Below are 16,452 nucleotides of genomic sequence, written 5' to 3'. Positions count from 1 at the left end.
AAAGTTTAATTCCCCATGAAAAATGAAGTTTGCAGCACACTGACTGGATGTCCTTTCTTTCCCTATAGAGCCCAATTATCCCGTGATCCAAATGACAGAATTTGATTTATTGCTCTCACTCTAGCAATACAATAGCTTTGAAATCTACCATCAGCATTATCTGCTGCTTTGCACTTATACATGTTACTGACCAAAAGAACTGTGAGACTGATCATTGTTCTCATTCTTTCAATATTAACTCAGATATGAAAATGGTTATAGCACTTTCGACCCTTTGATTTGGCCTAACAAGCAGCTCAATATGAATTGCACGCTGAGGCCACAATTTTTGAATACACTTCTGGGCTTTTCATAGACCCAGTGTGAATTACTTCATGACATATATTGCTCAGTGTCCATGCAAAGCACAGCATTGATCAGTTAGAAAAGTAGCAATGGGCAAACTTATCAAAAGTTTCAGTCTATTATGTTAGTCTGCTTCTTTCCAAACATGTAATAATTTCTGAATCCGATAGTTATGAATGCAATCTTACTTCATATAATTTAGGATACCCCTTTTTTGCAAACAGCCTGCAAATATTCAGAGGACATTGGGATTCGATTCTTTTAAGCATCTTTTATGGGTAAGACCAGGCAAGAAATCTTGGGTAGAAAGGTAGAAAAGTTTTGAAGTTTGTTTCTGCATCTGAATTCTGTAAAACCATAGACAATCTGTAGGCTGAAGGCACTGAGCTTTTTTTCTAAGCTATTTGAGAATGAAACATCAGTGCACTGTGCATGTGAATACAAAACATCAGGATTCCAATACCTGTCCTGTAAAACTTGGAAATGACACAAAACATAATAGCCTGGTAAAAAGAATTCTATTGCATCCAGGAGACATATTCTGTGGTGAGGTCCAATTTTCTATAAACAAAGTTGCTATTCAAAGGGTTATTTTGGAGTCCTTCTGAAAACAGAAAAATGCTTCCCAGAAACAGACTCCAGTTGCTCTAACATTATATTCAGCCCTAAATACAATTACAGTGACTGTAAAGACAAAACTATAACAAAGAAAGAGTAATTGCACAGTATAGACAGTCAGCACAAATAAAGAAACATTATCAGTCTTACTCCCCCAGTTTATTAGAGAATGCAGTAATATGTCAAAAGTAGAGCACACATAGCTAAGCAGATCCTAGCAGCAGTATACCATTAAATGATATTTGATATTTAAATAAGTGGGAAGATAATGCAATCTTGGTTAATTGATTTTTTGGCAGGTATGCGTTCTTTGATAAATGCACTAAATCTAATAACAGGTAAAATGGGTTTGCACATACAGAACAGCTGTGTGTTTCTTGGATCCATCCAGTACTTTGTCATTCAGAAGGGTGTGTGGTACAGTCAATTGCAGCAATGAGACTGTTGATAATTTAGCATTATAAACTGGTTAACAAGATCCAGTGTTTGTGCCTCAGCTAGCTGCTTGTGCTTAACAGTTAGTAAGTACAATACATGCTACTAGACCAAATTTACCCATTCACCTCCTGTATAAAATTCCATGTCCTCAGTCTAAACACTCTCTGCCAAGTTCCAAACTGTGCCTGAAAGATTCCTATTTAAGGAATATAGGTTTTTATTGACTAGCAGCAGCAGCACCCAAGCACACCAAGAGGTTGCTGCCATTAAAGTCTGGAGCAATGAAAACTTGACCTATAAAGTTATGAAATATGTTACACCATCTGGCAGTCTGGTGTATGTGTTTTGGGTTTGGTTCATGCCAGCAACACGCTACACATTGAAATATGTGGGGAAGGCCCTTACCTATTTTTGCCTAATAATACGACTATGCAAAAAGTAAAGTGGAAGAATTTGACTGACCTGCAAAGAACCCCAACTTAGCTGAAAACATGTGGGATGACTTGCAGCACTTACTCTAAGCTAGGCTTTACTGCTCAACATTAAAGCCCAAATTTTCTAATGTTCTTTTGGATTAATTTAAGCAGAACCTACCAAGACTTTTCCACAAATGGAAAATTATTCCAGAAGAGGAGAGACTATAAGGCACCAAAAGGAAACCCAATTTTGATATATGTAGGGTTAGAATTACTTGCCTTTCAATTTGACTGTGGCATACCAAGTGAAACAAAATGCACAATTATTCTTGTGGTAAATATTTCTATTGTTATTGTATTTGCATAAAAGCCCACATGTTTTTCTGTTGTAATTTAAGGCTGTGGTTTAACATGCAGTAACATTGACCTATAAAGGTATACAGTAATACCAACTTGTTTATACTGTACCTACATTAGGAGGTTTTCAGGTGGGTTAAAAAAGGGGGTCAGGTAAATACAAAAGAAAAAAAAAAAAGAGAACAATATAGGCTGACCATTAAGAGCTGTGGTCTGGTCCATGTTGCCAGGCCATATTCAAATTGTTTACCTCTGACAGGGAAATTATTGTTTGTGCTTTACATTTACATTTAGAGGTGATGGAATTTCTAGCAGGCATAAGTAGCTGGTTCACTAGCTTCTGAGTTAGCTGTAAGAAAACTGTGAAAAGAGGTTGCCTATTAAAAGGGAATCTACATCTTTATCTATGGTGTGGAATGTGATTCAATTTATTACAGATATTATTTCATCCCAAAATGGTTGTATGAGAGGACATAGCCATAGTAAGTGGACCAGGTCTTAAGGTGCTCCTCAACCTCTTCAGCAAAACTGAGATGTTCCAGGGAACATATTATGCGGCTTAACTAGGTTGTAGTGCCAAAACAAAATACAATCTTATAAATATACTTCCTTTGTCTGGTGCAGGAAATGCAATTTGTTACATTGTCCCAGATTGAGCCCCAATCGTTGTCCATTTCATCACCAAAGAATTCTTGCAATGCACACATATACTGTAATTATGCTTATAATCTGGGTGTACTATGAAGGGATCTATTAGAATCTTATATATTGAAATGATTAAGCCCTTTTGGGGTAGGTCTCCATGAGCTAAATATTCAAACAGTGTAGGTGGGGTGCCTTGGCACCTTGTAGGATGGGATGTAAATCAGTTTTAGCTAAAAATACTTGAACCATTTGAAATTGCAAGTTAGGAGATCTGGCATTCAGGTCTTCTTAATAACAATATATCTAAGGTGTGGCTTAGCATGCCTTGCATTGTAAAGCAGGATATGGACTCTGAGTGATAAGCATAGTTAACTGTCAGGGCTAGTGGAAACTGAGCACTGCAATATATATTGGGAACTGGTTTGTTACTAGATTTTGGTCTGTGTCCATTAGCATAAGAATATCTGGTTTGTGTTGTTGCAGTGAGCCCAGTTCCAAGCATAATGGTTCTTTAGTGGAAACTATGCAGTTTCTATTTTTGCATAGGAAGAAGTGTTGGGCCAGTTACATAGTTACATAGGGTTGAAAAAAGACCAGAGTCCATCAAGTTCAACCCATCCAAGTAAACCCAGCACACACAACCCACACCCTCCAATCTATACACTCACATACATAAACTATATATACAACCAGTAATACTAACTGTAGATATTAGTATCACAATAGCCTTGGATATTCTGATTGTTCAAGAACTCATTCAGGCCCCTCTTAAAGGCATTAACAGAATCTGCCATTACCACATCTCTAGGAAGGGTATTCCACATCCTCACTGCCCGCACCGTGAAAAACCACCTACGCTGCTTCAAATGGAACCATGTAAGGAGCTGGTTGAGGTGAGCTGCATAAAAATAACTACAAAGTGTCCAGTTTGATTGGTGTAACTAGAACCTTATTTATGCTATGTCTCTCTTTCTTCCAAATAAAATAATGAAACATAGATAGCATTTCTCTGAATATACTGAGGGGAATGGGACAAGTAATGTTTCAGTGGATGTCATTTACTGATTCTTATGCATAAGGGTGGGCAAATGAGCAGCTCTCCTTGAGGTAGTTTAAGCTTTAAGGAAATATTGTGAATGTCAAGTTTTTCCCTTGGGAGCTACTATAAATAGAGTTTAATATATACATATTCTCTTTTGCAAGTGAAAAAATATTTGATGGGATAGTACAAATTTTTACATATATTAATTTTTTAAGTATTTCTTAAAGCAAATATTCTTATTAAAATTATGCTTTCATTCTTAAAAAATAAACAGTTAATTATGTTATTTTGAAACATTTGCCCGCATTTATTTTTTAATTTTAGACACATTTTTATACCTGCATAAAGTAATGCAGTAATAAGTCATAAGTTGCAGGTTAAACTTTATCTCTTTGTTAAATGTATATTGAAACAGTAGAACCCTTAATGAATCATATGATAGTGAGTGTAGGACTAGCCAATCCCTATTTTGCTTAAATGGGAGGGCATTTCTTGGTAGCTTAATGCACAGAATGTCTTAATGTCCTATATATATTGGTAATGGGTAAGTGCAGAGGACCTCTTGTTACTGTGTATGGTTTTATATCTACTAATAAACAATAAAAATCTTGGCTATTTCACTCAGAATGGCATTCATAGTGAATAAAATTATGTTACACATCTAAATATTGAAATTGTATTTTTTGGATCACATAGTCATGACGCATATGCGCTTCACATCCCACTTGCAATATGTGCTGTAAAGCTCTGAGAAGAATATATAATTCTGTTTCCAGAGACACCTTAAGCCTCTTTTACATCTATTTATTCTCCATTTGATCATGAAATTTGAAAATACATCTTTAATTATGGCTGTAGAAGACAATGATGAATTAAAGTGTAGTTTGTAGGGCAATTAACAATAGTTTAAAAGAAAAATGGGCTGAACCATATTTAACATTCTCTTTATGTATTTTTTTATGTATGATACAGTACATCTAACAATTGATTCTACTTTTGTCTTGATAAGTGATAAACTGCTCTAAACTGCTGTTAAAATACTGGCTTCAATGCACCAATAAAGAAAAAAGTCTCATAGTAGCACCATATTGTGAGGGTTGGATACAGAAGACAGAGAAGCACTAGAGAAAATTCAATTTTAATGCTTATTTTTATGATTTTTTTATTGAGATGCATTTCACCATCGTAAAGCTCACATTGACTACTGCCACTCCTATTATTATCTTGTAAATACAGTTTTTACTGACACATTCAGTATTTCTTTAAAACATTTATAGTTTTTTTTAATACAATTTTGATAAAAAAATATAGGGAAATTGTTTATTTTTTATTGAACTCAAGATAACATAGATTGAATTATGATATTGTGGATGAGGTACTTACATTTGAAAATTAGTGAACAATGGAACCATAAAATACATTATCTAACTGAACAGCAGCTAAAGATGAGTATATATAAGGGATAATGTACCCTACTGCAAATATAAAGTAGTTTACAAAAAAACTTTATTATGCCATAACCTGGGGGCAAAATTATCTAAGGGCTCTGGCACATGGGGAGATTAGTCGCCTGCGAAAAATCTCCCTTGTCACGGGCGACTAATCTCCCCGAACTACCATCCCACCGGCGAAAATGTAAGTCGCCAGTGGGATGGCACACGCTGCGCAGGCGATTTCGGCAAATCACCAAAATCTACCACCCTCTATTCATTTCTATGGGATGTTTAGAGGTGTACTTATGATATAGTGTAATTTTACTGTGCTGGGCTTATTTCATACTGTAATAAATTTGCCCCTTGGTTTTGGAATATTACTACTTAATTTAATTTAATTACATGGGTGGCTAGCTTATAGGGACTGAGGGATTATTACAAAGTATATATTACAATATTACAAGGTGTTCTATGGATTAGTTTGTTCATGCTTTAAATTATAATTATGTACTACTGTTATCATATTCAGTTTAGGTACAATATTTATTAATGCCTACAGTTGTAGTATCTGTACAAAGGCCATTGGCATTGGGCATGTGACTTTATACATGGTATTCTAGTGAGATTTTCTATGCATTTTAGTTGTAGCATATTTGTCAAACCAGTGCCACAACATAATATTTCTATATCATTATTGCAAGATATCATCAGCAACATTAATAATAAGAACTTTACTTTTATGTTAAAAACCTTCAACTTGAGCAATAGTATTATCAAGACATTTAATGGTACCAAGCTTTGAAATTAGCTACTTCACAAAATTTCATGTCAGGACCACACCAGAAATGATGCTATTGGTTCTCGTAATCTTTAACAATACAATGAATTAAGAAAACCAGTTGGATGACTGACGAAAGTCTTTGAAAAAGAAAAAAAAAAACACAGCAAGCCCAGTTGATTTCACTTATTACTACAGATATTGTTACATAGTAACATAGTAAGTTAGGTTGAAAAAAGACGTACGTCCATCATGTTCAACCATAATGATTATATATAACCTGCCTAACTTCTAGTTGATCCAGAGAAAGGCAAAAAACCCCAGTCCCTGGATCAACTTGTACTAAGAGCTTTCTCCCATAACCCTGTATTCCCTCACTTGCTAAGAAGCCATCCAGCCACTTCTTAAAGCTATATAATGTATCAGTCAGCATGACTGAATGGGGGAGGGAATTCCACAACTTCACAGCTCTCACAGTAAAAAATCCTTTCCGAATATTTATATATAGATATACCATGACCTGGATGAATGAGAATCTTCACAAACATAAAAGAAATGTGCAAGCAACAGAAAAGTGACAATAATATTGATTACCATGTCTATATAATAATTAAATATATTGGGTTGACAAGTTAACCCAGCTAAAACCATAGACCATAAATATATTTTTCTTTAAAATAAAATGGTATTAAAATCTTACTTTTCTTCATTTATTGATTTGCAAAAGAAAAATAAAAGTATTAAGGACCAGCTTATGTGGCCTGTCAAAAGTAGGGCAGTTACTAAGAGGCAAAGAATCTATGAGTGGAAAGAGAGATATGCACATTTTAGGGACTATAAATATTAAGTGTGCTGTAAAACACCAATCAAGGGGGCAAAAATAGAAAAGAAGGAACTGATCACTTCAATTTGCAAAGACTGATCCCTACATTTTATATAGATAGCAGCAAAAGGATGAGTTAGATCATTAAATAAATGGAATTTATTTAATTTTATTACTATAATGCTTTTAAAGCGGACCTGTCACCTTAAGAAATAATTCCAAAATGTTTTCTATTGTGGTTTTCAACAAAATAAACTTTACTTACACTATATAAATTATTTTAATCTTAGTTTCTTCAGCCTTGGAATTCACAATTGCAGCATGCAGGCAGGGGCCATTTTGTGGACACTGTTATCAAAGCAGGCATTGCATTCTGCCAATATCTTGTTTCTGTGCCAGTATGGAGGGACCTAATGCCCATGCCCATGCACTGGTTACAAAATTACATGGTGAGGAGGGAGGGGGAATGTGAGGGGTGCAGCAACATCTAAGAAGTTCTGAATTGAAAGTGAAAGTAACTGTCTGCCACACCTCTATGCCTAAGGCATAGAGGAGGGGCAGGCAATATATGATTGACAGCTGGGATTTATAAATGCTTTTATAATAGGTATGGATGTGGTAATTAAACATGATTTTGGGTTTCTTGTTTAATTTGAAAAGGGCTTTTATTATACAGCTTTTTATGTCTGGGTGACAGGTCCACTTTAAGTCTGTATATTCTATAATGGCATCATTGTTATGGGATCCAACCAGTATCAGTACACAAAGTTCGATTCAAACAAATTGTAAAAGGCTGATACATATAACCAAAGTTGATGCAACTATTTAGAGAGATTACTTCATTTTTAGACCAACCATTATTTTATTTTCTCTCTCATCTGCTATAGTAGCCAGGAATTTGAACAAATGTGCTGTTGTTCTAATATTTATAAACTGTTCCTAGTCTCAACATAGGGATTATAATCCTGTTAATTTGTCATTTTAATGTAGAAACTATTTCATGACTTTTAAAATATCACATTCAGCTTTTATGTCCTAGAGTATATTATATGTAGCTTTCAACAATTTTAAGAAGAACACATCAAGGGTAATTTACAGCTGCTGTCACCAGGAGTGCTATGGGGCACAATGGCTAGGGTTATAAGTGGCGTCCTCAATTTTTATTAAATCTGTCCATGAGTGGGTATTGAAGTAATGTATTGCTTATTGTTAATAACACATAGCTATGTGAAACAATTATTGTATTCATGGAAGTTTTCTGGAATTCTTCTTAAGAATTAGTTAAGAATTAGTTAAGAAATTTAAACTATGAGAATTGCTCATAGTTTCAATTTCTAGACTATGACATTCAGCACAGGGCCACATTTATTGGTTTATATCTGTTATGATTGTGGTCATATAAAGATCAGTAAACACAAAGTGAGAGACTCAAGCACCTTGCTCAATCACTGTCTTAATGACCTATATGTAAACTAGAAAGTTAATCAGTACAGTCTTTTTAGTAGAATTACTATATACAGTTCTTTTTTACATTCATTAAAATACAAGTAGATTTGCTCCACTTTAAATTATTTAAAAGCACATAAAATCAGAGGTTAAACATAAGGCAGTGAAATATATATTTTTCATAACCTTACCTTTAGTTGTAATGTTTTTTTCACTGAATGCACACAAAAAAAAAGAAAAAAATGTAAGACACAAGATAATAATAGATTCAAATTATCTCAATGATAAAATTGTTAATTTTCTTATTACATTTAAAATGGGCAAAAAATGTTCCAATAACATTTTTCTGCAATCTCTAGTCATTCTACCACATAACCATATTTACAGATGTAGAGTTTTAAAGAATAATTATATTTCTGTGAAACATGTTCCCTAACAATCATTTAAATGCGAAAAAAATTACTATCATGCAGATATTCCTGAAGTCAACTTCCAGGCACATTGTTTTGCCGTATTGCTCCATTTAAAAACAGACTTTCTCCTTTATAATTACAATTAATTTATTGGCATTCAACTTTACTTTCAACAGATCTTATGTATATAAAACCTATATTGTAGTTTTAGAAAGGGATGCTTAGGAATTTTTAAGAAGTTGAAATCAGTATATTAAACAGAATCCGTTATGTGAAGACAATATCCCCCAAAATTTGTTTGTCATTACATCAATTTCCCTATAACAGCGACTTGTAATCCTTATAATAATTACACTTACTCTTCAGTCACTGCTTAAGACATGTAAAGATGACAAATGCATTGCCATTCTAACAAAACACTTCTTTTCTGTTTTTGTTACTCTCTTAGAGCACTAGCTTTGCTATTCTGCTCTCAGAGATAGGAAATGTTCATGCCTCACTTTCAAAGCTGTCATTACAGTGAATCATGTTGAACATTCATTGAAGATATGATTGGGTTTCTATGTTATTTTGTATGAAAAAGGTAAGCACTAAAGTCCAACAAAAATCCTCAAAGAACAACTCTATAACCAGCTTTTTATTGATTGTTATGAAAGCAACAGAGCAAGATTTATTAGACAGATGACCCATAGATTTTCCATCTCTATTCCATATGTAAATATGCTTTTTCCCAAAGTTAAGAGACGGAATCCATGTAATTTCAAGTTTGCGTGAGTACTAAAATTGTTCTACCAAAGAAGAAACACTGACCATGTTGAAAGATATGGAAAATTATATCTATAATCATTAAATTGGCCAGATACTTGGAAAAAAATAATAATACACTTTTTCAGCCCTGCTTATTCAGTTTGTCAGCACTGACCTCAATTGTAATTTAAGAGTTTATCATAAAGTATTTATGTACGGTAACTGAATGTAAAGCAAGCTTAGGCTTTGTGAAGCTCCCAGTGGAGAGACATTCTTTTTACCATTGCCAAAGAAGGTAAGCATGATTTATGACTATAGCAAACATTCAGTATTTGAAAAATGTTAAGATAAAATCCTGATGAAGCACTTTTGGTTAGTCTTTAAAGTAAACCAGCACTAGCTTTGCAAGGAAAGCATTTTTATTGTTTCTGGCCGCCACAGATTTCATCATCAACCATAATTGTAAAAGCTTTTGTTTAAAGGCTTATCTGAACATGGTTAATAAGAGGGTACACTGCATTAACAGCTTCGAATAATTTTACATCTATACAAATACTAGTAAAAGTGAACCAGCAACTAACTAGTAAATGCTTTATACACCAATATTCCATGTCTGTCTCTTCTACCACTATTTAATAGCCAAAATACAACTCTAATTTTCCTTTTACTTTGCATTTGTAATGCAAATATCTAATTTTGTTAAGATTTATTTATTTTTTTTTAAATTGGGTTTAAAAAAAATTGTTTTTAATTTTATAGATCATAGAGAAGAAAGTTTGTTGTTCTGTAGACTCCACACCACACCACACTTTTTAGGGAATTATAACTCCCTTGGCTCCCTAGAATCTCTCCCACTCCAAAATAATTAAGGATTATAAATGTCTATAGAAATGTCTATAGAAAATTAATTCTAACTTTAACTTTGGACATATAATAAGGTGGTCCCAAGTAACCCAGTTTGCTAATGGTAGTTGGATGGAAGACAAGATGCATAATGTAGCATACCCTGCCAACTGTAAATGCCAATTCCCTGGTTCCCTTGCCCCTGATAGATCAAAGGGAACTAATGATGTACCAGTATATGAACCTCAGACTAAGCAGTAAGAGTGGAAGACTATGTTGGTGACAAAATACTATACTGCATCAATACTGTAGTCTGCAACCACCACACTCCATTGGCAAATGGACAAAGGCACATCTAACAGGGACATTAGTTTTTTTTTTTCATATGTATCATCTTTTCTTTCATGCCTAGATTGTATTGGCTTTCATATAATTTGTAGGTAATGTGACATTTTTAAAATAACATTAAAAATTAAATTTTACTAAATGCATTTTGTGTCATGTATTGGCAGATTAAGAATCTATGTATAAATGTTAACATAATTATAATCTTTCCAATATATAAAAATAATGCATCCCCTTCATCCACTGAAGCGTTTTTCTTGTAATATCTGTCTTGTACTACAATGTAAATGCTGTATTTTGTAAATTTTGGGAACCTCTGTCCTAAATTGTCTCCTGATACCAAGAACTTGCCAGCACCTCTGTACTCTACTTTTAATGTTATATAACAAATGCCTTGTGCTATATAGCTAAAATTATACTATGGGTATGGGATCCTTTATCCAGCAATCTGAAAGCTCAGAACTATGGGAAGGCTATCTCCCATAGACCCCATTTTAATCAAATAATCACAATTTTTAAAAATTATTTATTTTTCTCTGTAATAATGTGTTTTGTGCATGATCCCTACTAAGATATAATTAATCCATATTGGGTTTATTTAATGTTTATATTGTTTTTTAGTAGACTCAAATTATGAAAAGACCCTTTATCTGGAAAATCCCAGGTCATGAACATTCTGAATAACAGGTTTTATACCTGTACCTACATACATTTCGATTTCTTAAAAATATGGTAAGGTGTTTTAAAGATTTGTATGCCAAATCAAATCATTGAGTTTATTAAGGCATAGCTTAAATAAAAATGTTTTTCTTAATTTGTAACAGGTCTGTAGAATTTATTATACTCTAAAAAGTCTTACTGCCATGCCTGGATTGTTAAATCTATTATGTGTTATTAAAATTAAATGGGGAGCAGAGTGAAATATTCCCTGCCGATGAACAAAAGATAAAGACAATATCAAACTGAAACACCCAATATGTCACACTGGTATAATTTTCTAAATTAAGCAATACTTGACATATAATTCTTAAATGCCAAATGGTTTATTGCTGCCACCCACTGAATATTATGATACAGACATAAGTAACACAAAGACATGATGTTTGCTCTGACTAGTATTTCATTTTCATATCTGGGAATATGTTCAACTTTATTTGTGGCAGTTGATATAAAACGGAACAAAGCCACAATATTAATCAGAGCAAGACTTATGTGAGCATCTGAGATTTGTTGTATTTTGTTTCTTTAACCCAGGCAAAATCTTCTTAAAGATGAAGAAAAGGTAAAAACTAAGTATGCTTTATCAGAAAAGTTCATGTAAGTAAAGTCCTCTATCAAAAGAAACCCATGATTTCTTGTCTTCCTTTTATATAAATGTTCTTCTGTGTCAGACTTCCTGTTCCCAGAGAAATCCTTCAGGTCATGGTATGAGTCTGCTCAGTTTGCTCCTCTCCTCTCTCCTCTCTCCCCCTCCCTTCTCCCTCTCCTTTCATCTCTCTCTCCCCCTCCCAACTGTGCTGTAGTCTGAGCTACCAGCAGCTAGAGCTGCAGCGTGGAAGCTTCTGAGACTAAGCTAAAATGGCAGCTGATATCTTAAACAAACAGAGGGAGCTTATAGGGCTGTTTACTTAGGTATGGTAAAGATTTTTACAGATTAAATGTAGTGTTCTAGCTTGACTTACTTACTGGCAATAAAATGCCAAAATGCCTTTCCTTCTTCTTTAAGATTGTACAAACAATTATCTGTGAACTTGTTTTACTAGGCAGAAAATAAATAATTTCTTGGTGAAACTTTTTATGGGGTTTTGTAATAGGACAATACTTCCAAAAAAACTTGGGACACTGAGAATGGGATACTTTGCAAATCATTTAAGCCCTATATTTAGTTGCAAATAGCACAAAGACAACATATTATATGTTGAATCTGAATCATTTTATTGTTTTCTGAAAAAATGTATATACTCATTTTAAAGTCGATGACAGCAAAACACATCAACCCATATTACATACAGCATTAAATAGCCAACTAACTGCAAGTGCTCGCTGCCTTAAAAGGATGTGTAAACCCTACATTTCCAACCATTTATATAAGCTGGGCACATCTCTCCCACCCAAAACACATCATTAGAACTGCATATATGTCCTCCATTCACGAGAACTATCAAATTGTTCTAAAACAAATAGCGGCTTTCACTCTTTGGCCATTTTCCCTCTCATACATCTTCAGGGACATTTACATCTGCAAACAGCAAATTTGCCCTGTAATGATCATGCAATGAAGAATGCAGGCTTACATGAGCCAAAAAAGCAGCAATACTTTTGTCTGCAATTTACCCTTTATTGGTGCTTATCACAACATGTTTCAGGAGTTGGTCCCTTTTTTAAGTGATAACAAACCATATTACATTCACTATTAAATAGCCAATAGTGATGAGCGAATCTGTTTCATTTCGCGTCTCCAAAAAATTCGCGAATCTTTCAAAAGATCCGCGAAACGGCGAAAAATTTGTGAAACAGCGAAAATGTTGTGCAGCAAAAAAAATTGTTGACCACGACTATTCTTTTGTCACCCGATGAAAAATGCAGGCTTACACAGGCAGAACTTACTTAAAAAAAAAGTCCTGCTTGGATTGTGCTCTGTAATGGTTAAACTGAGCTCAGGAGAGGAAGTTAGAAGAAAAAACATGTTTCTTCAAGCAGAGTGCTCAGCTGGAACAGTAATGCCATTTCTTCATTGGCTACTACACTGGAGGTTGTGTTTGGTAACCTGAGCTGAGATAAATTGAGCACACTCAATTAGCCAAAAGCCAGTCAAATTCTAAGGAAGCGGGGATAGAGGAGAAGACAAAATCCCAAGTGATTAAGGGGATGCTGCAGCCTTACTATTAACCTTCGAACATTGAAGATTTCAAATAAAACTGTCCACTGATTCAATTTTTTGTGGGGGGTTTACATGTCCTTTAATAGATTGTTGGCTATTTAAATGTGTTTGTAATATTTTTTGGTATCACTTGAAAGAGGGACCAGGTCCCGAAATATGTTGTGATATAATAACAATAAAGGGTCAAACTTGCAGATTAAAGTACTACTGTTTTCTGCCTCCTTTCTACATTGTGTTTTGGTATTGCTATAACACTGTGGATGCTGTGGATTTCAAAACTGCTGAAAAAAGAAGCATGTTTGGTTCCACTCCACTACTAGCTCATGTCCTTACCTACAGTACATAATATCATTAAAAGAATCTAGTGAAATCTCTGTACATAAGAGACAAGGACACCGGTAGGTGGTATTGCATTAAAAACAGAGATGATTCTCTAGTAAAAATTACTGCATCAGTTCAGGAACACTTCCAAAAATCATTGTCTGTAAACACAGTTCATTCCTGCATCCACAAATGTAAATATGTAAAAGCTCTACCTTGGAAACATGATCCAGAAACATAGTCACCTTCTCTGGGCCCAAGCTTATTTAAGCTGGACTGAGGAAAACTGCCCTGGTGTGTGAACAAACCAAAACTTTAAAGGAGAAAGAAAGGTAAAAACTAAGTAAGCTTTATCAGAAAGGTCTATGTAAATACAGCCATAAGCACTCACAGAAACACTGCACTGACGTCTCTGAAAAAAGACTAGTTGTGTCTGTAATTTCTGTGCCACAGACACACAGTTTTCTGTTCTCTGCTCTCTCCTGCTCCCCCCTCCCTCAAGAATGCTAAGAACTCGGTTCCCCCCTACCCTTAGGAATGTGGATCTGAGCCAATCAGCAGGAAGCTGACTCTTAGGGGCCCATTTACCTACTCACGAACTGGCCGAATGCGATTGGCGATTGGCGATTTTTTCGGAAAATTATCGCGACTTTTTCATAGCCATTCCGAAAGTTGCGCAAAATGTTGCGATTTTTTCGTAGCGTTCGGATTCATTCAAGCTTCAGTATGGTGACTTTTCTTGGGCCAGGTTGGAGCTGCAGGGTGCCATTGAGATCTATGGGAGGCTTCCAAAATCATGCTAAGTCTGAAAGTTTCGCCCGCCGCTTACGAGCGCTCAATACGAAAAAGTCGCGACAAGATACGAGCGAATCGTAATGGCTACGAAAAACTCGCGTTTTTTCGCGAAAATCGTATTGGTAACGAAAAAGTCGCGACAATTTCCGAAAAGTCGTAAAGGCGCCGAAAAAATCGCAAAAAATACGAAAAAGACGCAAAATGTTCGTTTTCCAATCTGAATTTTTCCAATTCGGATTCGAATTCATGTCTTAGTAAATCAGCCCCATAGTCTTACTAACTGAGCATGTTCATTTGGTCTGGACGTCTGTGCAGGAGTGAGGCATTATGGGAACTTTCTTTACACAGCTCAGCGTTTTTTTTTCTGTTCGGCTTTAGATCTTCTGAACAGGTGAAATGTGGGGAGACTTAAGGGCACTATTGAGACAACTGAAGGTATGCCTGCAGCTTGAGATTAACTCTTTACTAGCCTTTCCTTCTCCTTTAAATTATTACAAAACAACAAATTTTCAGAGATGACCTTGCATTCTGCACTTATTACAACAGCATGGCTCCACAGTAAAAGAGTTGGGGTGCTAAACTGCCTGCAGTCCAGCTCTGTCACCCACTAAAAAACATTTGGTGTATTATGAAACAAAAAATACAACAAAGGAGCCCCTGTTGAGCAGCTGAAACCCTATAATATTTATAACTATAAGGTCACTTTAAGAAGACTTTACCACAAGAAAATTATTTTCAGAATAATGGGATACATTCCAATTACTCTTACCCTCACTAAAATGACTAGGATTTGATTTTTAACTCACAATTCAGTCCATAAAACAGATATAATTTTGTAGAATAATTAAGTAAAGAAAGATATGTCTTTTTGCAGGTACGGAAAAGAACTGTTACCGTGTAAATTGATGTGAAGTGCTGTTTTTCAGAGTGTGAATGAATGGTAAAAAATGCGAAGCAAACTTTAGGTTTAAAGAACTTTTATATAGAGAAATCAAGAAGGTCAAAACCATTTTATAACAGCACATAACCAAAAGTATATGATATTATTAATTGGCTATACCAAAAAGTATCCCCCATATGTAATAAAAGGCACTAAGTTTGCCCAGGAGCAGAAACCCATAGCGACCAAAGAAATGTTTGCTTTTAAACAGGTGGGCAGTAAATGCTACCTGCTGATTGGTTGCTATGGATTACTGTTCCTGGGCAAACTTAAGTGTCCTTTATTACAATACCCCCTAAGAGTAGGAATACACTGTTTGAATTGATTTTATCCTATTTTTAGCCTATATTCAATAAATCAAGTATTTTACACAATGCGCTGCCTTTTTTATAGGTGTGTTTTGTACCTATACCATGTGATTAACAATGGCTATTGGTGGAACAGGCATTTGTATTTGAAAATGAAGTCTTCTCCATTAGCAAACTTTTTGTGAACTAGTGTGGGAATATTACAAAAGAATTGAAATAGCTGGCATACAGCTGGGGGATACTATAATTAATACCTCCATACATAATAAAATGAAGCCTTTTTTTTCAAAATAAGGCCCCAATTAGTTTTGGATATTTTCCAAAAATTAGCATTTTATAAATTAGTAAAACTAGACAACAATTATGCTGTATAATCCATTCAACACATTATAATACAAGACATTTGTTGAGTCTATTCACCTTTTAGTATTCTTATATGACTGAAAATTAAAAAAAGATTCCCTACCAAGAGTTTCCATAGATGTTTTGCATATGTTTAAACCTATTAAAGCTTCATA

The 16,452-nt window shown here is 34.6% G+C and overlaps 1 protein-coding gene across 45 annotated transcripts in view; it reads right to left on the bottom strand.

Moving 5' to 3' along the window:
- Positions 1–16,452, bottom strand: part of ptprd (protein tyrosine phosphatase receptor type D) — a 909,395-nt gene that overhangs the window by 749,383 nt on the left and 143,560 nt on the right. For all 45 annotated transcript variants that reach the window (XM_031895469.1, XM_031895576.1, XM_031895588.1 and 42 more), the window contains exon 3: positions 8,533–8,555. The gene's annotated coding sequence lies outside the window, so the exon portion shown is untranslated. The remainder of the gene's footprint in view (positions 1–8,532; positions 8,556–16,452) is intronic.

The sequence above is a fragment of the Xenopus tropicalis genome, chromosome 1 (assembly GCF_000004195.4).
Source record: "Xenopus tropicalis strain Nigerian chromosome 1, UCB_Xtro_10.0, whole genome shotgun sequence".
Classification (NCBI taxonomy): Eukaryota; Metazoa; Chordata; class Amphibia; order Anura; family Pipidae; genus Xenopus; species Xenopus tropicalis.
Note: the sequence above shows the minus strand (reverse complement) of the source record. Positions and strands in the feature narration are given on the sequence as shown.